This window comes from Drosophila hydei, unplaced genomic scaffold (genome assembly GCF_003285905.1).
Source record: "Drosophila hydei strain 15085-1641.00,03,60 unplaced genomic scaffold, DhydRS2 tig00000315-arrow-arrow-pilon, whole genome shotgun sequence".
Classification (NCBI taxonomy): Eukaryota; Metazoa; Arthropoda; class Insecta; order Diptera; family Drosophilidae; genus Drosophila; species Drosophila hydei.
This window is the reverse complement of record NW_022045707.1, coordinates 831,439-855,198: the sequence shown is the minus strand read 5'-3', so window position 1 is coordinate 855,198 and position 23,760 is coordinate 831,439. Positions and strand designations below refer to the sequence as shown.

Genomic DNA, 23,760 nt, shown 5'->3' with positions numbered 1-23,760 from the left:
TTTTTTTTTATTTTAATAAAACATTTATTTATTTCAGTTAATTAATTTAAAATCATTTTTCGAAAAAATGTATTTTAAATAAAATTATATATTTTGTTTCATATATTTTCATATCGAATTTCATTGGTTTTTACTTTTTATCTTTTATTATATTTTTTTTTTGTATACTGAATTTCTAATAAATAATTATTTTATAAGAATAAAAAAAAAATATGTAACTGAACTGAAGAGGGAAGGGAGATACAATAAGCAAAGCCGCTAAATAGTTCATTTATGCTCAGATGCTAAGTAGTTAAATTGAGTTGTATAAAATTAATAAATTTCTTACATAAAAACTAAAAACAAAAACTTGCTAAAAAATAAAAAATAAACCAATTTGCCAAACAAGAAATTGATTAACATAATTTTTATTTTTTGTTTCTGCCATGTTTCAAAAACAAAAACAAAAACCAAACAATTATGGCTGTAAAAGTTTCAGCTGCTTGGCATATGAAGAAGCAGAAGAAGAAGCAGCAGCCGCAGAAGAAACAAGAAAAAAATGAAGATGCGCCAAAAAGGCGAAAACTTATGCAATTTCTTTTCTGTTTGTTTTCAATTTCTGCTGCTGCGCTTTGTGTTGTTTTTTCTGCTTCTGCTTTCTTTCTTCTTTCTTCGCCGCGCAAATTATATGCACTTTTTTATCGTCACAATTTTTCACAGCTTTGCACGAAAATGTGTTAAAGTTATTAAAATCTTAAATATTGCCTAAATAAATGATAACAACAAATGCTTTTGTTGTTGTTGTTAGTTGTATGCACCTTGTATTCGTTTACACGAGCGACTGCAGCCGCGCGCAGCACTTGTTGCCGATGCGTGTGTGTTTTATTGGAACCGTTACGAAAAAATAGTTGTTGCTATTCGTATCTGCGTTTGCGTCTTCGTCTTCGTTTTCGCGCAGCTGCTAGCAAACCGATCGACCGACGCGAACGACTGGCAGAAAGAAACTGAAAATCGTTAAACTGAAGACAACAGCGCAAGAGCCAAGAGCCATCGGGCCTCACGCCAATGCGCGCCGTTAGCCCGCCGATCAGCTTATCTGACGGCGACGGCGACAGCGACTACGGTTGCGCTGCTGTAGTGCTGTCGGCTTAGCCATTTTCTCCAGCTGCTTTAAGCTGATCTTCATTCAATGCTGCCTTCTTTTATGCGCTGGCATAATGTTTTAGGTGTCGGGTCGCATGCCATTGCGCGTCTTTAGCTCGCGCGCGCAACTGCTGTGACTGTGGCGGCGACGACAACGTCGACTGTAACTGATATAGTGCTGACAGCTTAGCCTTTTCTCGAGCTATTTTTAAAGGCGCAGCTGCTGCAACTTCTTTTATCAAGCTGTTGCCATCTTTTGCGCATAAAAATAATATATTATAAGTATGCTTTGCTGCTGCTGAGACAGAGCTGGCAGCATAATTGTAAATCTAACTTTTTAAGATAATATTCCTTATCTGCTGGCTACTTTTTGCTGGGGAACCGTGACGTTTAGCTATCTTTTCACTAATATAGGATTCCGCTAAATAATCATCATCTATCTTAAGCATTAACTGTTGCTTAGCTCAGTTTAGCTTTGTTCCACACACAAATCTAGCCGTATTCTAGCTTATTCTAGTTCTTTTTTAGTGCCTTTTGTTTCGCGCATAGGCATAATGTACTATAAAATTTTATGTTTCACTGTGCATTCCACATTTGGCCTTCGCAATTTCCGACACTTTTATGTGTCTGCCAGTCGTAAAAGGAAAACAGCTAAAATCAACTAGTTTCGGCTGCACTGACAACTGAAGTGCAATTTTTAAGGAGCGCCCGAAAGTATGCCTTAAATATAAAGCAGTCGCACAGTCGAGGCCATAAAAAGCAGCAGACAGTGAAGAGGCGCGTAGCATTGACGTCATTTAATTATGATTACAGCTATCGGTAAATGGGGTTAAATGCAATGCTTAATGGCTAAGCAATAAAAAAATTAAACAGCTTCAACAGCTGCAGTGAAATGTGTAAGACCCAAAAATTCAATTAGCTGACACAGACAGGTGACCTTTGACAGGTGGGCAAAACACAAAACATAACAAAACAAACGACAAATGCCTAAGCTCCCTGCTTATGTCATCAACAACAGCAACCTCATCATCACCGTCTTCATTATGAGTGTTAAATATAAAATCCTATTTACTTGCCAATTGCCAATTTTACATTCGAGTGCACAGTGGACGACGATGACGTCAGCGCCCCAAGGCGCCAAGCCAGAAGCCAAAAACTATTCACACTAACAACCAAACAGCCTCCTCTATCCCTCTCTCTCGCTCTTACTTCCTTTAAGTGTATATGTGTGTGTGCATAATTTCATTACCAAAGCTCGACGTTTGTTTTCAATGATGTCATATGGTCGCACTTAGCCGGAAGTCCCAAGTCCTTGTGGCCAAACATACAGAAAACAAAAAAAAAATACTTGACGCATGCGCACATCAGAATGGCCGCTTGTCAATGCAGCAGTTCGCTCTTTATCCTGTGACGTCACGGTTCTCTTAAGCTCCGTAGAGTAGCGACCGAGCAGCGGCGTTTCTATGGGAATTTTACCGTTGGCTTGTTGGCTGCCTGCTGCTTAACGCAGCTGTTGTGTATACCCTAGATTGAAACTTAAATGTAAAGGAGCATATTGAATATAAATGTTATTTAGAAATTTTAAGGATTTTAGATTTAGTTGAAAATATACCCTAGAATAAAGCTTGAATGATGAAACGCATATTCCTATAAATATAGTTTTATTTTTATACTATTTTTGATATAAGCTATTGCGATACCATATAAAGGTGATAACGTTGGATTCATATTTTGCAGGGTATCCGTAAGTACTGTATATATACCCTGTAGGCAATATACAGTTATTGGAAAGTTGTTAATTATTGATTGTATTTAAATAATTTTTAGCTTAAGTGTTTTGCTGCTGAGTATCTGTGCGTGCAGCATTGCCTCATTAATTTTTGCTTGTTACGATGGCGTCTTTAATGCTTCATTTGGCACGGCTGTGGCTGCTGGCTAAATAAATATTTAGCTTAAAGTGTTTCGTGCTTCGTTTGGTATTCGACTCGAGACTCGCAACTCTCGAATCTGGACTTTGTACTCTCTGGACTTTTTTTTTTGGCAATTTTGTTGACTTTGGTTTTATTGTCGCCTGTTGGAGGCTGTAGTAACTGTCTGCCAGGACATTAACCTCCGAGCAGTGATTTGAAGTATTGAATTACATGACAAGTGGATTGCTTGTGGGCGTGGCAGGCAAAGGGGTAGACAAATGTTGAGCCTTGTTGCCTTTTCTTACATTTTAGCCATTAGTCGAAAGCCAAATAAACACAAACAAATCAAAGGACTTTGAGAGACGCCAACTCGTTTGACAGTGACGCAAATGTAAAATAAATCAAATACAAAAGTTTTCTTCATCTTCTCTTCCTCTTCCTTGTTTGTGTCAGGCATCTGTCGAGCCCACTTAGTGTGGCGGCGAGGGGCGGGGGAGCCATGTGCATAACAAATTTATCGCCGGAAGTGATTTTCGCTGAAATCCAATCAATAAAAAATTATGCTGCCTGCTGCTAAAAATAAAAGCCAAAACAGAAACAAAAATGGCGACGGCCTGAAAGTAGGCAACATTAAAGCGAAGGCACCAGTCGTTTGCTATCTCCCTCGCACGCGCTATGTGACGTAAAAAATGAATCCCAAATTTATGTTGCGAATTTTTTACGTTATCTCCCTCCCACTCTTTTTCTGTGGAGTTGTCAGCCAATGCCCCTATTTAATGTTTTTATAGTTATTTTCAAGTTCTTTTTGCTTAATTTCTGCAGCATATAAATGTTCGCAGGCCCTGTATTTATGTTGTTGTTGAATTTGTTGAACTAACAACAAATTATAAATGCAAATTGATTTGATTACAACTTTACAATTTTTCTTATTCAATTTAATTTGCATATATAAATAAATTGAATAAATATTGAGAGTAAACAACTTCAATTCAAATAGCCAAACAAAGTGAAGAGTTCCTGCTGCTCTGCAAAGCGTGCAACAGTTTATTTATTTGCAAATTCATTTTCAAGTTTAATAAATGTATAAATAGGAAGAAGAGAATCAGAGTCCGAGAGACGAGAGTGAGAAAGAGCGCAGTGAATGCGAAAGTTCAAGTAATGCGCCATTTAAGATAAATCAACAGCAAAAGGCACAATACAAACGTGTCGAAGCACAGGCAAACAATAGGACAGTTACAGCAGAGCAGTAGCAGCGCTGCAGCAGCGTAGTAGCGGCAGTAGAAGCAGAGCATTAGCAGTTCAACAACAGTACAGTGCAGCTGAAGTTGTAGCAGCAGCTGAAGTAGCAGAGCAGCAGCAGAAGCAGCTGAAACAGAGCAGCAGTGCTGCACAAAAGCTGTTGAAGCGGTAGCAGCAGATCAGCAGCAGCACAAGTACGAACAGCGGAGCAGCGTAACACAGACAGTACCAATAAAGAATAAAGCAATAATATGAAGAGCCGGTAGCAGAGCAGCAGCTAAAGTAGCAGAGTGTAACAGCAGAGCTGTAGTAGCAATAATATAGAATAAAGCAAGAATATGAATAACGCAGCTTAAAAAAATGTAACATTAAGTAAGTGAGTATGTAACTGACTAAGTGAATGAATAAGTGAGAGCAAGATAGCAGATAGCGAGAAATATGTAAATAAACAAAGCAGCACAAGTCAATGCCAGAGGCGCAAAAGGTTGCCTGCCAATTTATGGCGAAACGCACACACACACATACACAGACAGGAAGTCAAACAGCCAAAAACAGTTCAACACGTGCAATTTGCCAAATGAGCGTCGCAGTGACGTCACAAGACGCAACACTGATAACAATTGCAAGCGGGCGTCGAGCTCTTAAGAGCTACGCACAAAAAGAGAAAAACGCGTTGGATGAGCGTAAGCAAAAAAGAGCGTAAGAGAGTAGGAGAGCAACGACAGCTGGCATATAAAAAGGCGCGCACAGTGCAGCAGCGCCTCAGTTCTTCAGTGGAAGTGCCGGTGTGTTAGCAAAGCGCGCTAGCAGAGCTTTTCTTGCTATCCAGCAGTGGCAGCAGCTACAACATACAAGTTGAACAATATGTATTAAATGTTGAAACGAATTGTTAATACTATAACGAAGCATTAAGTGCGTTATATACAAATATATATTTTTGTAAGCTATAAGAAAAAACATTTAACAAAATTTTAGAAACCGTTATTTGTGTGTGAAATTTGTGAAAAGCTATTAAAACAAAAGGAAAACAAAAACAATCAAACAAATCTAACTGTAAATTTACTAAAAAAACATTTCAACATTGAACTACGCAGCAAAATATGCTAAAAATCAAAGCTTACAAATTCATCACAACAACAACACGAAGAAGAACAAGAGTCTTAAAAGTGTGAGGCGCCAAAAATCATTTAAATAATAATAACAACAACAACAGGTAAGCTAGTAGCCCAGCCGCCCGCTTTAAGGGAGTCGAAACTCTTCCAGGAAATATGTTAATGTAAAAGGAAAAAAAGAAGAAAAAAAGAGCATGCAATTAACCCAAGCACACAGCAAGTAAGCAAATACACATGCATGCACACACACACGCGAACACTAGCGTCTTTCGCTAGCCCATGACAGAGCGAGCAAGCACATAAACAAGCAGCTCAATGCCTGCTGCTGCTGCTTGTTGATTTTACCTCTCTGTCTGACGCTTGCGAAAGACGTTTGCTTGTGTAAAGCAAGCAGAAAAAAGCTAACGGACGCTCCTCCAATGATGACATTAAAAAAAAACAACAAAAATCGGAGCGCTCGAATAAAAACTGAAATAAAAAACAGAAATGTAAATAAATAAAAAATACACACGCTCGTTAATAGTAAAAAACATGCTGCTGCAATTCAATTTAAAATTCCAAAAAAAAATTGAATTGGAATCTGTGGAATTTTAACGGACTGCAGCTCTTTATAGAAGAACACGAAGAGAAAAGCAAAAAATAATATAAATATTATTAAGAATCACTATAATGTTTATGAAGGTGCAAATGGCTTTCTTAATTGACATTAACTTATTTTTTTTATATAAATAAAATATTTAAAAATTAAGGAAATATTCAATACAAAAATAACAACGCAATTTATTTCCTCAATTTATTAAATGATTTTCAAATATACAATTTTCTTTATTATTATTAAAAAAAAAAAGAAAAAGAAAATATAACAAAAAAAATGAAAGAATTTTAAGTTCTATTTTCTTTATTATTTTTGTTTTTAGAATAAAATGAATATAATAAAATAATAAATATCTTTATTATTGTTATTTATATTATTTTTTTATTTATCAAAAAAATGTGTTATAGTTAATAAAAAATAAAATATAAAAAATTAAAAAAAATTCATTTTAGAAATCAAAAAAAAAAAAAAATTAAAATTTGTAACTTTGATACTGATTCTCTTACTCAACTTGAATTATTATTATTATTATTAGTTAATTATTAATAATTAATAATTATATTATTATAAATAATTAATTAATAATATAATTCATTGCTCACAAGCTAATATACTCACTTGTTCACTACGCGAACTAGCAGCTGTCCCTCTCTGTCCTTCGCTGTCTCTCCTAATCAATTGAATCGTTGTTTAGCTAATTTTGGTCTATTACGAGTTTTATGATACGCATAAAAAAAATCGCATAAAACAATAATTTGATAACTAATTTAAGTCTTTTATGGCAATGGAGCGCGATGATATGAACTAAACAGTGTATATATATGAATATATTTATATATCTATATATGCATATATGTATATACAGTATCTTTCTATATATATATATATATATATATCTATATATATATATATCTATATATGCATATATGTATATACAGTATCTTTCTATGTATATATATATATATATATATATATATATATATATATGTATGTTAAGCATTTGCTTTCTGCTCTAGCATTCAAGAAATAACGTATACGCCCCATGGCGTGCGGGCAAATGGCAATCAGCTAATAGTAGCCAAGTTATTATTGTTGTTGTTGTTTTATAGAAATGTGTTTTATCTTTTAAACAATAAGAAACAAAAAGGAAATGCATAAAAATATTTAAAACATTTATTTGCTTTAATTCTTGGAAATTTTCTGGCTCATTTCGGATTTTCTTTTTCAATTGATTTTGTGGCACATTCAATGCGTGTCCATAAAATGCCAGACATGCCACACTCGCACACACGCACCAGCACACACTCGACACACCTATTTGCTGCATTAAAGGTGTCATGTTTAATCAGTTTAACCCAACAGCTGACGACAGACTGACGGCACAGACTGTGATTCAATTAAACCGTTGCCCCCATCTCAGCCAAAGGCTTTCAACACATATCCATAATTTCATTTATTGTTGGGAGTGTTTTTTTCGAGTTTTTGGGGAGCCAAAAGCGCATGAGAATTTTGATATATATATTTCTTATATATAATATATTGCGTATCAATCATGGTTCAATTCAAATTGAACCAACCCGGAGACTAGCTGCGCGTTTATCTTTGCTATTCATTCTTAAGTCTTCATTCTTCAATGCTGAATCTTTAATTCAATTAGCTCAACGTTATATTTTAAGCTCTCTTTCAATCAGTATTCAGTGTTCAATCTACATTCGTCAATCTATAGTATTCAGCCTTCAATCTTCTATCTTCAAACTTTCATTTTCCATTTTACTTTTGGCTACGTCTTTAGCTTCAAGCTGCCGCAGTCAATATTCAATCTTCAATCGGTCGCATTCAATCTTCAATCTCTTATATTCAATCTTCAATCATATGTTTTCAATCATCAATGGACTTTATTTTAGCTCAACACAATTTGCTGCTTTAGATTTAGCTGCGCTTATAGCTTCAATTTTTTTTCAATCTTCAATCGCGTTCAATCTTCAGCCAATGCTGCTTTCATTCATAAGGCCGCATCAAATTTAGATCAAAAATTGGATTCATCATCTCCGCAATCTTCAATCTTCAATCTTCAATTCAAAATCTTTGCTCGCTACCGTTTTGCGCGCTGCTCTCAGCAAATGTGGCTGACGCTGAGGCTGTCGCTGTTGTTGTCATTGTTGTTGTTGCTTTTATCTGTGTCTCGTTGTCGTTGTCGTTGTTGTTGTTGTCTAATTTGCGATAAACTGACAGAAGATTGCAGCTACTTTATTCAAATTATGTGATAAGCCGCAACGTCGCACAGCGCAACGCGCAGCCCCGCAAAAGGCAAACAAAACAACATGAAAAATATATAAAAAATGGAAAAAATGAACACAAAATTTGTGACACGCAACACACAAGAAAAAGAGGCGGCAGTGGGCGTGCCACTGATTGCCTTCGCATTCAAAGTTTTCCATTTTGCCCACACCAAACCGCCAACTCCTCCCTCGCTTCCGCAACTTTTGCTGATTAGCTCTGATAATTTTAGATTTCGATAAAGCGAAAATTAGAAAACTGGCTAATAGTATAAAGTAACTAGCGGTTGGGCATACACGGCTGCCCAATACTCGATCCAGCTAAAGAAAAAATTAGCTAACTTGATGAGAAAATTGTTGTTGACCGATTTATGGATAGAGATAGAGAGAGAGAGAGAGTAGAAGAGGTTAATCATAAGCTAAATTTGGAATGTTATCACTGAAAGAAAGATGTATCCGACTTACTACACCGTTACTATTCTCAATATTCAAATCATAAATTATAGAGTTTAAATAGAAACCTTAATACTTATAAATATAAATATATAAAATATAAATATATAAATATGTAAATATATAAATATGTAAATATATAAATATATAAATATATAAATATATAAATATATAAATATATAAATATATAAATATATAAATATATAAATATATAAATATATAAATATATAAATATATAAATATATAAATATATAAATATATAAATATATAAATATATAAATATATAAATATATAAATATATAAATATATAAATATATTAATATATTAATTTTCCAATTTTAAGTATCCAGCTTCATTCTTACGAACATTACACAGTAACCAATATACCCACTTTGACAACCTTAACGAGTATAACAAACTCGATTGCCAAGTAACGCGCGTTCGATGCGATGACAACTGCTGAAAGCTCCACTTAGACCTGGCTGAGAAGCAGCTTAAATCAATGCTGGCCACGTGTCTTCACTTCACACACACGCTCACACACACACATGCACATGTTCAAAATAGACTTTTTACTTAAAACAAGTAGCACAAATATTACGTATACGCCACGTTGAGTGGCATTTCATAAATATTGAAGCGAGCGCTGGGCATGTTTTATAGACTTGATTAAATTGCCATATTTAAGTTGCTCACAGGCAAAAGCACTCCGGGGAGTACATCATTTCACTCCACTCCACTCCAATCCACTTCACGCACACCAAACAATTTCGAATTCACACATTAAACAACAGAGAGAGAGGTAGAAAGAGAGGCAGAGAGATCGTATATTGAATACCCTAGAACGCCTTTAAGGCAGCTATAGAGAAGCTATATAGTGGTGGCTTAATAATGGTCATGAGGAATATATATATTCTATATAATTTCCATTTCTAATTTAACACAAGAATTTTATCATATAAATTATGAATTTTGAATACCACCGAAGTATGATTAAAACAAAGAAAAATAAATAAATATAAATGAAACAAAATTATTGCTCCACAAGCTTACTATACCTTTATTTTCATGCAGCTTCAACTTGTCAAACTACCCTCGTACACATTTTCCATATTGCTTTTAGTGCTAGCTACACTTTTGGCTTATTAATTAGAATACTCTTCGCAAGGACAAAATTGTTTGTAGAACAAAGTTTGGCCAAACACACACCTTACACACGCACGCACACACATACTCAGACGCACACACACACAGAGCTCGCACGCACGTACAAGTGAAGTTTAGGTTGCCAAACACATGTTTCGAGTGGCTAGCGTTAAAAAGTTTGAGGCAGCTGCTGGATTTTAAATGCATGCTACAAGCTGCATGTTGCACGTTGCACGTTGCGCGTTGAACGTCCCACAAAGCATTTGACATTCTTTGCCTTTGCACTTAACTTTATTCAGGGCACTTTCTGCTGTTGGCTTTGACAAGTTGTGCAACAAAGGCTCCGACAAATTGGTCTGGGTATTAAATAATGTTTCAGTTCAAATATTTTAAATTGCCGTTAACAGTTTAAGCAGCAGCAATTTAGTGTACACAATTAGATGTTACTGACCAGGAGCGAAGGCGGCGTTTAATAAGGAATATAAAAAAGAAAGAAGTTGATTAGAAGAGTAGAAATGTGTCTATGTCTATATAAGCATAAGCGTATAAGAGTATATATTCCATATAGGTACGCCCACATGCCGAATATAACGGTATGAACTAGATAATATAAGAGTATAAGAGTTCGTAAGTACGTTTACGAAATTGTTTAAGGTTATAAGAGAATACCGATCCTAGCTTTCCAAATACCAGATTCAAGGATTATAAGAGTTTAAGGGACCTTTTGTGCATTGGTCCTCCCTTAAAAGACGCATTCAATATAAGAGTTACAGTGTCTAATGTCTAAGAAACGGCCCGTGATTCAGTCGGGCCTTCTGACGAGCCCACTTAATTGTTTACATAGACGTACATTAATGTTTACCATATTGATTCATACAAAGCAAAACATGGCTCTGCTCGTTAGGAATTCAGAAATTCCTCTCTAATCTGTTTATTAAAGACTCTGAAGTTGTCTTATCTAAGCCTGCGTTTGCCGTTGTTTAACATTAAATTTAGTTGGCAATTTATGATAAGCTATGTAAAATGGAATTAAAGGCTTAAAGCCTTGACATGGGCCAAATGACAGACAGACTGACAGGCGGACGGGTGGGTGGTTGGGCGGTCATGCTGGGAGCGGGCAGGCAGTTATAAGCAGAAGAAGTTGCCGTGCCATAAAAAGTGATAGACAATCTTTGAACTCTTGTGGCTTAACAGCAGCAAAAGTTCTTATAAAGCAAAAGACTTTTGCCAAGCATTTAATACACTTAACTCTTTTACGGGTTAGACAAGTGGGGTATACGGGTCTACCTTAACTTAAGGAACATCCAAAGGCGTGGCTGACCTAGTAAGGTATATGTCAGATCATCAGTCGAGTCGATTTGACCAGTCGTCTGTCTGTCCGTCTTTAAAGCGGAATACAAGTGTAGAATTATAAGAGTATAAGACTATTAAGCCCTGCCGTCCCCCTGTATAAAAATATAAACAGATAAATGAATAATCGAAGAGTATAAGACTTTATGTACAAGAGGAGAAGAATATCAGAATCAATAGCTGAGTCGATCTAGCCGCCCTTCGGCTCTGTCTGTCTGTATAAGAGTAATTGAAGATTAGATTAGCACAACAGTATAAGAGGGTACAAGCATAAGAGTAGAAGAGTGATCGGGATAACAACAGAGCCCATTGCAGAGTATCTGCAGTCGGTCATAGCCCACTAAAGTGCGCTTACTTTTTGTTTACTTTTTTTTATTAATTTATTTATTCAATTTTGTTTTCGTTGCAGCATGAAGCAGTAGAAGCTGAGCATTTTTACTCCGCAACCTTTGACCGCTTTGGTAAATCTTTAAAGAACGCACAGGCAAAGCAGAAGACGACGAAGCAGAAGACGAAGAAGAAGGTATGTAAACAGCTAATGCAAATATGTGGAAATCAACATGTTCATAAAGCGCAAATAGCCAACGGGTCAAAGGGCAAGCGGATATGAAAATGAGAAGCGAAAATATGACTAGAAAATGAGACTGAGCACAGCCCTAACCCCAAGGGTCAGCACGTACCGAAGCCTATATAAATATATACATATATATATAACTATAGGGCAGATATATATATAACTTGATATGTACATTTGCCTCTTAGCCAGAAGCTAAGCAACTCGTAAATTATTTGCGCGCGTGTTCAACAAAATGTTGAATAAATAAATTGTGCCTGTTTGCCATAAAAAATAAATACAAGTAACCGAGCTGCAGGCGGCAGTGTCACACTGGCAGATACCCTAAACTAACCATAGGTAGTTTTCTGTATAATATAGCATAATTTCTGTTAAATATTTACGTTCCTGATGAGTGGTACACACCTTTGTAATGACAGCTCAATGACAGCCTAACTTTGGCATGTCTATGCCAAAAACCAAACTTTTTACTCATCGAAACAAGCATTTTTATTCTGATTTTATAGGATTATTTAGGAAAAAAGTAATATAATTCTAGTACATATTGCAGACAAGAATATATATTTAAAATTTCAGTCTTTAGCTTTTGTAGTTCTCGAGCTTCAAGCCTTCAAACATACAGAGAAACGGATGAATAATCGAGGAATTTGGCTAGATTGATAGACTCAGTTTGTGCTGCTGCTCAATTACATACGCATAATTTATCTTCCTCTTCTCCCAGTTGCATGCTGCCCAAAAACGATATACCCGAACCGCACTTTTTCAACGGGTATAAAAAGTTCGCATGCGAATGGAAATATTTTTTATTCACTTTTTTATACTCGTTTTTGTTGGCACTTCTACAACTATTAGCATAATCACACATTTACGACATACATAAACTGAGAGAGAGCGAGAGAGAGAAAGTGAGAGCGAGGTATAGTGTGAGCGAGGGCGGTTCACAAAAAAGGCGCCATTAAAGTCGCACATAAAACAATTTATCAAAATTTGTGACATTAACTAGCGACGTCGATGCAGAAGAGGCAGAGAAACATCTATCATAGTAAGTTAACGGGAATGCCACAGGATAACAGAATATTGCGATATAGATATGTGTGTGAGTGTGTGTGTGTGTGATGTGGACAGGCTCATTAGTCGTTAATATGTCACCAATACAAACACACACACAGACAGCGCCTATTGTGAATAGAAATGCAAATAGTTGAAGCGCACAGTTTGATGTCATAATTATACATTTTCCTGCTGTAAAAGTGCATTGACTTCGACTGAGATATACGCTGTAAAGAATTAAAACTGACGAAATTCTGATTGGTATATGATTTATAATAACTTAATGAAGAGTTATTCGTTTGTGACCTAAAATTCTTTAAGTTCTTCATACCATAACGAACTCTCCTTTCTTTTAGTTTGGTCAATTGGAATTTAAATATAAGCTTTAGTTATATTAGAGAATGTCTTCTCCTACTCCTATTGGAAGTTCATTATATCGCTTCCTTCTATTCGTTAATGAACTCTATTATTACACATCCAATTAGAGTTTGAGTCTGTATTCAAATTAGATTGGAACTTGCTTTATCACTATCTAATTAGCAGTTAATTCAATGTAAAACAAATTTATTAAATATCTTCGTTTTTTTCAACTTCGAATGAGAATGACAATTAAATGAAGCTTTGGCAACTATGCGATTCGTATATATAATACTCATAGAGTCGCCAGTTTTGAGATGTTTTGATGTTTTATCACAACAAGACATTATTTATTTAAGCTAGACAGCATCTCCTCACTAAGCAGCCTTGAAGCTTGAAACTTAAACTGCACAATACTCAAAACTGAGCAAAAGAGCTCAGCCAGCAATCTCAATAAAGTTTGATAATAACAAAAAACATTCTCCAAGACTTAGTTAGATCCCACCCACATATATATCTGACAACTTATAGAATTTTCCATATTAACATAGCTGCTCGATAATTCCATTTAAATTGCTTCATTCGCCTGACTTAAGTCTAATACGCGCTGTCATATGCGATTGTTGTAGCTGCTGTTGGTCTAACAATAAAAACTAACACGCAGCTGGCAACAACAATTGACAAGCAACAACAACAACAACAACATGCAGAGCAATGTGGAGCTGCGCCATTTGTTGCAAACTATTTTGTATGCCCTGGAAACCATTGGCCAAATAGTGTATATTGATTTGGTGCACACGTATGTTACTTAGCCCTGAGAGATTAAAGAACGATTCACTTGCAGTCGGAGCATTTACAAGTCGAGGACTTTCCACTTAAAGGACATCATTTAAAATGGAAGACGACTCCGTTTTATGGATTTGCTCATACGCTGCATGATTGGTAAGCTGCTTCGCTCTCAGTCCGGGTATCTGCTAGTCGAGCACTCCTTAGTGGCGCACTCTAACTTGTTAACTATTGGACAGGCATTGATGACGCCATCTGTGGCCGCCGAGTGTGGATGCCATTTATGCCATTTGTACCATTTGTTCCATTGTCCAGTGTTCTCTTATCCTGTTTGTCCTGTTCCGACCTATTGTGCGCGTTTTTACGAGTCCAGTGCGCCATGTTAATGAGATGCAAATAAGGCTCTCGCCCACACGCTCCATTTGCCGATATATGCATATCTGTGGGCAAGCCCTGTCGCCCGACCACTCACTGCTCCAGCTAAGGCTCCTTCTACCATTTTCTTTGGCATATTTACGCTCTCTTTGTGTGTCACTGTGTGTGTGTGTGTGTATGGGATTATTTTGCCTGTCTAAGCGTGTGTTTGTGGAAGCCAAGGAGTTCAGCGCCTTTTGTTATGCTTTGGCAAATGGCAAACGGCATTTGTTTTGGTATTTGCTCTGTGACACACACACACACACACACGCACATACCAACACACACACACCAACACACTTACACGTGTGTGTCAAATCTGTCAGTCAAAGTCAAAGTCAAAGTTTTGCCTTTTTTATATCTTGTCTCTCTGCATGAGAGTGGGAGTGTATGTGCATGTATATGTGTGTAGGTGTGTGTGGGTGTGTGTATGTTGCACACTCCAATTAAGCGACAAAAATGCTGCTCAGTGTGTGCCAACATTTTGTCATGTTTGTTGATTTATTCGATTTTATATGCCGTGATGTGCTGTAACTCGAGTGTATATGTCACACACAAACACACAAGCCCAAACACACACACACACACACACGTTCTGTGGAACGCATATTACGTATACGCCGTGAGGTACTTGAGTTGGGTTCCCTAAAGCCTTTCACGTGTGCCAAAAACCGAAATGAACTCATGAATATTGCGGTCAGGCATATCCGACTCTAGAATACTCGCCAAAACATTGAAAAATTTAATTTAGATTTTTTCAATTTGCCACGCGTCAAATTGGATTTTTCTAGTTATATTTTCAAAATAGTTTAGCTGGGATAACTGGCTAAAAGACTCTTTCCAAATGTCATGTCCTCAAATCTTTAGTTTATGTAAGACAACACCAAGCCACACATATCATTCATATTTATGCCACATATCAAGTCTCTAGCAATTGGACGATAAACTAATATACTCGCTTTTTGACCGAGTGAACGAGTATTAAAATTAATTTCCCCTGAAAACGGACACACTATCTTTGGCTAATGTCTGACCTTATGATGGGCCCTTGTATACCTATACATACATACGTGTGTATATATTTACCGTTAAGCCTTTATATGAATGAAAGACTTGATTCGGTTACTCAACACAGACTCAACTTAATGTCAACAAATATACACACACACACAGATACTTGGTATGAATGCAAGCACTCAAAGCAGCTAAAAACGAGGTCAATCAAGCGAGAGTACACGACTAGGATATATCCTACAATTAGCATTATTTATCGCATTTGTATGCACGCTAAGTTTTCCTATTAACACTATTAGACTTTAGTAAGAGTGCGCTTGTAGAGTGTGCTTGACAAGCAGATACCCTGTAAATATTGCAAATATCTGTAGGTCAATAAGATGGATTAGCAGATACCCTATAAATATATTGAGCTTTTGAGGCTTTCATAAAAGTGACTTATTCTAGATCTAAAACCAAACTGTATACGACAGGGTTTCACAAGTAGATACGCTGTTAAAGTTGTATCGACTCTTGACAGGCTACGTTTTCAGACCAACCTACATCTTGGCCTTACATGTTTCACATAGGGACACGTTCTGTCATACCCGCTTCCACTCAGCGGGCAGCTGAAGCAGCAGAACTATCTCTTTATATTACCCAAAGTAATCATAATAGCAAGAAGAAGAACAACAACAATCAGTGGCCAAAGACAAATTCGTTACACGCTCAGCCCTCATCTTCGCAGCTCTCGCTCTATCTCTCTCCCTCGGCTTCGCGATGTCAGCATCCTCGCTGACGTCGTTGTAACATTTCATTGGCCATTTTCGTTGCGGTTTTTCCAGCGAGCTCTGACGTCAGAGCCGATGAGTGCTATAGAAACTATAGCTAAAAACACACACATGTGTCTGCCTGTGTGTGTGCGTGTGTGCGTGTGTGTCTATTTGTTTGTTTGTATTTTTGGGGGGCAGCCGAGTGCTTTTGCTATTTCAGTTTTCCGTTTTCAGTTTGTTTTGCTGCAAGCTAAATCGATTTCGATTTCGATTTCGATTCCAATTCAGCAACAAAACTTGCTTAGTTTATCTAGAAACTTACCTCTCCGTCACCTGCCTGGCTGCCTGTGGCTTATGAAGTGTACTGACGCCATTTCTCATTGGCTAATGATGTTCAAGTGCAGTGCACAGCTTCCGGCAACTTGCAACTTGCAACAGATTTCACATTTCATATGGCTTCCGTGCGACCAATGATAACAAATAGCAAATGACTTCATTCATTCAGTTGAACTAAGCAGAATACCTGCCTGAATATGTATGAAATGTCTAATCGAATACAATATTTCTTTTAGGCTTAGCAGAATTAGAAAGAAGAAGAGATCGTTTAAATGTTGACAAATGATTCAAGCATAGAATACTCTTTTCCATTTCCATAAATCATTTTGAAAATAAAATTAGAAATTTTGAGAATTTTCCATTTCTTCAATTTTCAACTCCGGAAATCTTCAACTTAACCAGTCGAAGTTTGATTTAGAATTGGCATATATTTCTATATATTTTATAGCATATAAATTTACAATTTTGTTAGCCTAATTTGTAATATTTTTGAATAAATTTTTCGCATTGTATATTTTTTAAATAAATTTAATCAACTTGGCAAATATCAAATTTTGCAATTAGCACTATAGTATAAATACTTATATATATATATATTTATATACATATACATAAAATGTCAAATAGTATATATTTTTTTGTCTTTCTAAATGCTTTTTTCTTGCATTCAAAACAAGGGAAAATGTTCTCAAAAATATGTAAAAATTAAAATTATTTTTTCTTTGTTTTTTTTTTTTAATTTCACATTAGAAAATCAGAAAAAACATTTAAAAGAAATATATATATATTTTTAAAATATATATTGAACAAGCCGACTACTTTTATTTATACATTGAATTCGCATTTTTCTTAAACTACCCTCGTCCAGCAAAGTTTTATAAACAGGTCAATAGACATTTTAGCTATGCAGCAAAAGCTTCGCACTCGAAAGCATTTGATTGAAGACTGCGACTGGCCACAGCTAACGCTGCTGCTGCTGCCGCTGCTGCTGCTGCTGTTGGCAGGTGTTTTCAGCGAATTGGCTAAGGTTAGACATCAGATCATTTGGTATTTCTATAAATGAGCCAACTCAGGCGGCTGCCGCTCAATTTATTTCGCTTGTCCAGTTCAACGGTTCGCCTGACTGACTGACTGACCGACTGTGTCTATGTGTGTGAGTGTGTGTGTGTGTGTGTCTGCATTTGTTTGTTTATCTATTTTTATAACGCGCAGTGGGGGCCCCCATCGAAAAAGTCTTCTTCTATAAGTTTAGATGAACGCCACGCTTGCTGTGTTTATCGAAAGACAAAACTGTTTTTATTGTTTAAAAATTATTTTCAGTAGCTCACACACACTAGCTCACACACACACAGCTGCTGTGGCATCAATTTTCATTGAAAAAACTGTCCGATGCGTCGATCAAAGTGAAAAACGTGAAAACGTGAAAAGTCAAAGGCCGCCAAAGGCTTCAACCGAAAGATTTCACACCAAAAAGCGGAAATGTGTTTTAGCACAACGTCTACTTTATGGGCTGAGCCATTTCCCGGCTGTAGAGTGGACTTATTTGCCACCTCTACCCCCAGCTCCCTCGCCCTTCTGACAAATTCGCATTGAGTCAACAAAATTTTTGGTATTTTTGGCTTTGGGCATTCATTCGGCATTCAGCTCGAGTGCTTGACTTGACGTCTCTAAGTATTTCTTGCCCAAAAATACAATTAGAATTGTGTTGAGCCGCTCAGTTTAGACGGCTAATTAACAACAATTAGCCACAGCGACAACTGGCAAAGTGCAATTTCATCTGCAAGAATTTCAAGTAATTTAAAAAAACTCAAAAAACTGAAAGAGAAAACCCCAAAAGCAAACAAAGGCAAATTGAGTGAAGCTTTTCGCATCTCCAGTTTCTTTCTTTCTGTTCGCTTTTTTCGCCCCATTTATTGTTTGCCTTTTTTGTTTGTATTTAGAGCAGGGTGGTAGCAAATGGAATGGGGCGTATTCGTGTGGCCGTAGTTAAAGACTTAAAGCCGAAAAGCTGACACTGAAATGAAACAACATTAGAAGATACAAAAACATTTAGAGAAACAGTTAGAGATATAGATATAGATATAGATATAGATATAGATGATATATATATATAGATATAGATATAGATATAGATATATATATATAGATATATAGATATATAGATATAGATATAGATATATATATATAGATATAGATATATAGATAGATATAGATATAGATATAGATATAGATATATAGATGGATATAGGTATAGATAAAGATAGAGATATAGATATATAGATGGATTTAGATATAGATATAGATATATAGATAGATATACATATAGATATAGATATATAGATATAGATATATAGATAGATATAGATATAGATATATAGATAGATATAGATATAGATATAGATATAGATATATATATATAGATAGATATAGATATAGATATAGATATAGATATAGATATAGATATAGATATAGATATGTAGATAGATATTTATTTTCTGGTTAAGGACGAGCCATGTCTGCACTTCGCAAGGTTGTGGGTATCTTCTAGTCACGCACTCCGGACCTGACCACTCTCATTTGTTTTCTTATTCGCCAACTGCTACAATTGAAGCAATTAAACTGTAATTTGTGCCATTTAAGGGGAAGCAGGGTATTGTGCAGTCGTTTACATTCATTTTCATCTCATTTTCTCTTTAGTTTAATTTCTTTGTGCTTTCTTTTTTGTCAAATGCTTTTGGCTGTTGACATTTTCATCGCTGAAGCTTCGATGCGGCACTTGGGGAAAAAAATCTACGCGCAAATCCCATTTATATTTAATTTTTCCATTTTGAAAACTTCGTCCTCATCGCCGTCGCCGTCGTCGTCGTCGTCGTCGTCGTCGTCGTCGTTATACTCGCTGCACTTGATCCTCGTAAAGACAGGACGTGACATTACATGCCAAGGCTGACAGTGGACAGAGGGACGGACAAACGGTCGCTGGCCATGACGTCGGGTCTAAAAACTGCACGGACATCGTCATGGGCATCGGATGTGAACAATAAATTTGATTCAATTGCTCTTGAGCACTTGGTCTCTGAATAAGAAACTCACGCTCTTTGTCCTCGTCTTCATTCCTCGCTCCCATCGCTTCTCTCTCTCTATCTGTCTGTGTGTCTGGCTGTGTCGCCATCTGATTGTGCATGACCAGCTCTTGATAAAGCAGCTAAGCTAAAGCGCAATAACAGTGACAATGCGCCTTTAGCGCCAAGGCTCCTTCTGTTTTCTTGCCTCTGCCCTTGCTACCTCCTTTGGCTCCTTCTATCCTCTGCACCTCTGACAAGCCGAAGTGAGCAGCACATAGAGCACAACATGCGGCGCACAAAATCGCGCTTCCTGCGGTTCCTCCTCCATTGTCAATTCTCACAGAATTTCCAACTACTTTTATTGAGTTGCACGTTCACTTTTAATTGCCATATACTCGAGATACAGATACAGATACAGATGCAGATACAGATACTAATAAAGATACAGATGCAGGTACAGATACAGATACAGATATAGATACATATAAAAATATAGATGCAGATACAGATACAGATAAATATACAGATACAGACACAGATACAGATGCATATACACATATACAGCCGAACTGAGGCAGAGGAAGCTTAACAGACAGTTTATGGCCGAGTTAAAGTCGTTTAACAGCGGGTTACCACATGCAAAGCCCCCAAAGTGCAGCAACAAAAAAAAGCCATGAACAAGCCAAAACTTGTGTATGTGTGTGTGTGTGTGAAAAATACGTGGCATAAATCCATGATATATTGTCATTTGCTTAACCATGCAGCCAGCTGGAAGATGTTGCTGTTGCCCCGTGGCCCAAAGGACCAAAACCCAAATACGCTTTGGCGTCCTGTGCACTCAACTAAAAGAAAATGAAATGTATGTGACGCTTCTGTTCATTCCTTGTTTCGCACACATAAATATATATCTATGTATATATGTATATAAAGATACATATATCTGTAATACAATGAGATAGATCTATAACATCTAAATGTATGTGGAGTAGGGATATATTGAATGGCGCACAACTGATAAACAATCAGGTCAATTTCATAATTGTAAATACATGCTCGCATGCAAAGCAAACAATTTGCATAGCTGGCAAACAACACATGTGCGCATAGCTATACACTGAGCGAAAAATGTCCATTGCGGATGTATTTTGATTGAGCATTAACAGTGAGCGGAGTAGCCGAATTGAAGTAGAGTTATCGGATTGACTAAGATTGAATTAATAGTGAAGCACTGCTTACTAATGCTTACACTGAACGAAAAAGTTGCATGATTGTTCACTGGTTTTAGCTAGTTTTTATGCACTCTGAAAAGCCTAAGCAATGGAGGTAGAGAAGGTCCATTTAAGGCTTTTTTGATTGCCATACTCTAGAGCATTATTGTTGAAGAGGATTTCACTTATGAATACACTGAGCGAGACCAGTATGTATACTCTATTCAATTGGTATTCCCATACAGTTTGTGAAAAATATATATATTTACTAAATCATCAATTAGAATACTTGTTGAGCCTCATCGAATACTCTATAATTTAAGTAACAGAGATGAGCTCTGTCTGCATCTAGTGTAAAACTCTTCTTCTGTGTGTACACTGAGCGAAAACAAGTATAAATAGTATTTAATTCGTAGGCCACGCATACATTTATCTATATATATCTATATTTAATAAAAAGCAATTAGATTAGATTAGATTATCTTATCTAAATAAGTTCTGGCTAAAGGCTTATTTATTTATATTTATAAGAAATTTCATAGGGTATTTAGCAAGTCGAGCACTACTGTGTGCGCAGCTTAATAATTTATTGAGATGTTCGCTCGAGGCGCATGAGTCGCAATTGATTCATAATAAATTATTTAATGCCGTTTTGCAAATATTTTGGCTTTTCAACAAACTGAAATCAAAAGCCAAGCGTAAAGCATTTGAATAATTTAATGTGAAATAGAAAAATCGTACACTAAGCGAATGCCCAGGAGTTAATATATATATGTATATATATATATCTGTGTAATATCTGTATCTATATAAATAGTTGAATTTTCCATTTCGATTGCTAACAATATTGCGAAATAAATGTTTTCCATTTACCGATTTCGTATTTCGAGTCCAATTAAAGGCATTTTTTAGCCGAGCATTCAATTGGCATTTTTATTTAATTATTTTTACATTTATATCGAACAAATATATATATACATATATGTGTTTACATTTGATTTGCATTCGAATTGACAATTCCTGACCGTAGCCAGATATCGTTTATCCTTTTTTTTTGTATAAAATCAAATTGTTATGGCTCAGAGCTCGCATCAAATTTTATGCGTTTGACCGCAGGCCATGAAACAAAGTTAAATGTAATAAAAAAAAAACATTTGCAATCTGTTCGTATTTTATTTGATATTTAAAATTATATTGTTATGGCGCTGATTGTACAAATGAAATATTTGAAATGAAATCTCAACCAGAAGTTGCTCAAAATTTTTATAGAAAATTTATTTGTTTGCACACTTAAGAGAAAGGAATTGCCTGTGGCGCTCCATGCCCCCAGAGGCTGGCAATTAAGTGGAGTCTAGACGGGAGTGCTCGACTTAGAGCTCTGTATGGAGCTGCTGTATGTTTGTGCTGTATGTCCTGAGAGCCTTTGAAGTAAGTTTTTCTGTCTGTCTTTATTGTGTGTTAAACAAGAATATATATTTAAAATTTCATATCACTTATATTGGAAGAAAAAAGAGAGAAAGAGAGCTGAGATGCCTCTCTTTTTGATGTAACTTTAAGTCAAGATTCTTAGACAGAATATAGAAAACTTAGCTCTACATCCTTTCTTTGTGGCTTCTCCCTTCCCTCTTTTTCCCTCCCAGTCACTCTCTCTTTCTAGGTACTTTTCTAGAACTGCCTTGGCTTGAAATAGCATCAAATTTTAATTGGATTCAGAAAAGTCGAAATGTTTAAAAAAGAAAGCTATCTATTACACTCATCTTTCTTTATTACACTCATCTTATAAATCAAGTTCTTCTCGAATTCTGAGAATTGTGCACTTCAGGAAACCTGCGCTTAGTTGGCTTAAGTAGCTGCGGCTGCTTCAATTTTCGAATATCTCATTCGAAATTTGAGGCATAAAACACAAAATGTTTGCTATGTTGGACATTTATATGCGTGTACGAGTGTGGGTGAGTGGGTGTGTGGGTGTGTAGCTGTGAGTGTGTTGGCTTTAATGGCTATTTTCTTAGGGCCAAAAACAATAAGAGCCATCAAGTTGCTTTTTTATACATTTTATCAAAGAACGAACAAAAGCCAGCGAGAGCTCGTAAAAAGGACAAGCACACACACACACACACATACATTGAAAGCCATTTTCATTTCATTTTCCATGTCTCTGACGCTTATTGTATGCGAATTACATGCTCTGAATGGCGAAATACAACACGCATAATCTAATAATATTTTATGGCCAATGGGCTCTCTCTCTCGCTCTAATGGCCAGCACAGAGAATAGAAAGTCCACTTGGCACTTGAGCGTACGTTGAACTTCGTCAGGAGGGGCCATCAATATAAGTTGTAAATAAATGTCATATCCAGGAAGTCGAGGAGAATGGAAAATGGAATGGAAAATCTCAGCAATTTTCTAGATTTTAACAATCCTCCATCTCCATTTCCACTCCTCCCTATCTCACTCTTCAAATTCCAATTAACGAGCATTTATATTGCGTATACGCCACGTTATGAAGTCTTTTATTTATTAGCATTTTCTTTCTGGTTCTTAAGACAGTGCAGAATGAGAGAGCTAGAGAGCGAGAGAGGGGGTGAGAGAGTCTGGAGAGCTTGCTATACGAGATACGAGCTAGATTTTAACAATCAATCCAGCTCCCATCTGCACTACCCCTCCCCGCCTCGCTCTCTAGTGAGTACTAATAATATAACGCATACGCCATGTTTGTCACACTTTCATTTATTTCCATTTTTATGGCCATGTTTAGTAGTTTAACAATGTTTGCTAAATTGGAACGTAGATAAGTTAATGAAAAATCTGTACGATTTACTGATTTGCCTGCTTCGCCTGCTCTCCCCTCTTCCCTCTCTCCTCCCTCCACTTTAATAGCACAGATAGAGAGAAGGATATGTGAAATCTCTGCAATTTTGTACATTTTAACAATGCTCTCTCCCACCCCTGCCTCCATCCCTCTTGCTCTACATAAATGTTGCAATTAACGAGCATTTCGTATTA

At 36.4% G+C, this 23,760-nt stretch overlaps 2 protein-coding genes across 2 annotated transcripts in view; one reads left to right on the top strand and one right to left on the bottom strand.

Moving 5' to 3' along the window:
* LOC111599958 overlaps positions 1–964 on the bottom strand; it is a 34,240-nt gene extending 33,276 nt beyond the window's left edge. The window contains exon 1 of the mRNA XM_023315834.2: positions 798–964. The gene's annotated coding sequence lies outside the window, so the exon portion shown is untranslated. The remainder of the gene's footprint in view (positions 1–797) is intronic.
* Positions 965–5,354: 4,390 nt separating this feature from the next.
* Positions 5,355–23,760, top strand: part of LOC111599899 (diacylglycerol kinase 1) — a 52,286-nt gene continuing 33,880 nt past the window's right edge. The window contains exons 1-2 of the mRNA XM_023315722.2: positions 5,355–5,484; positions 11,613–11,726. The gene's annotated coding sequence lies outside the window, so the exon portion shown is untranslated. The remainder of the gene's footprint in view (positions 5,485–11,612; positions 11,727–23,760) is intronic.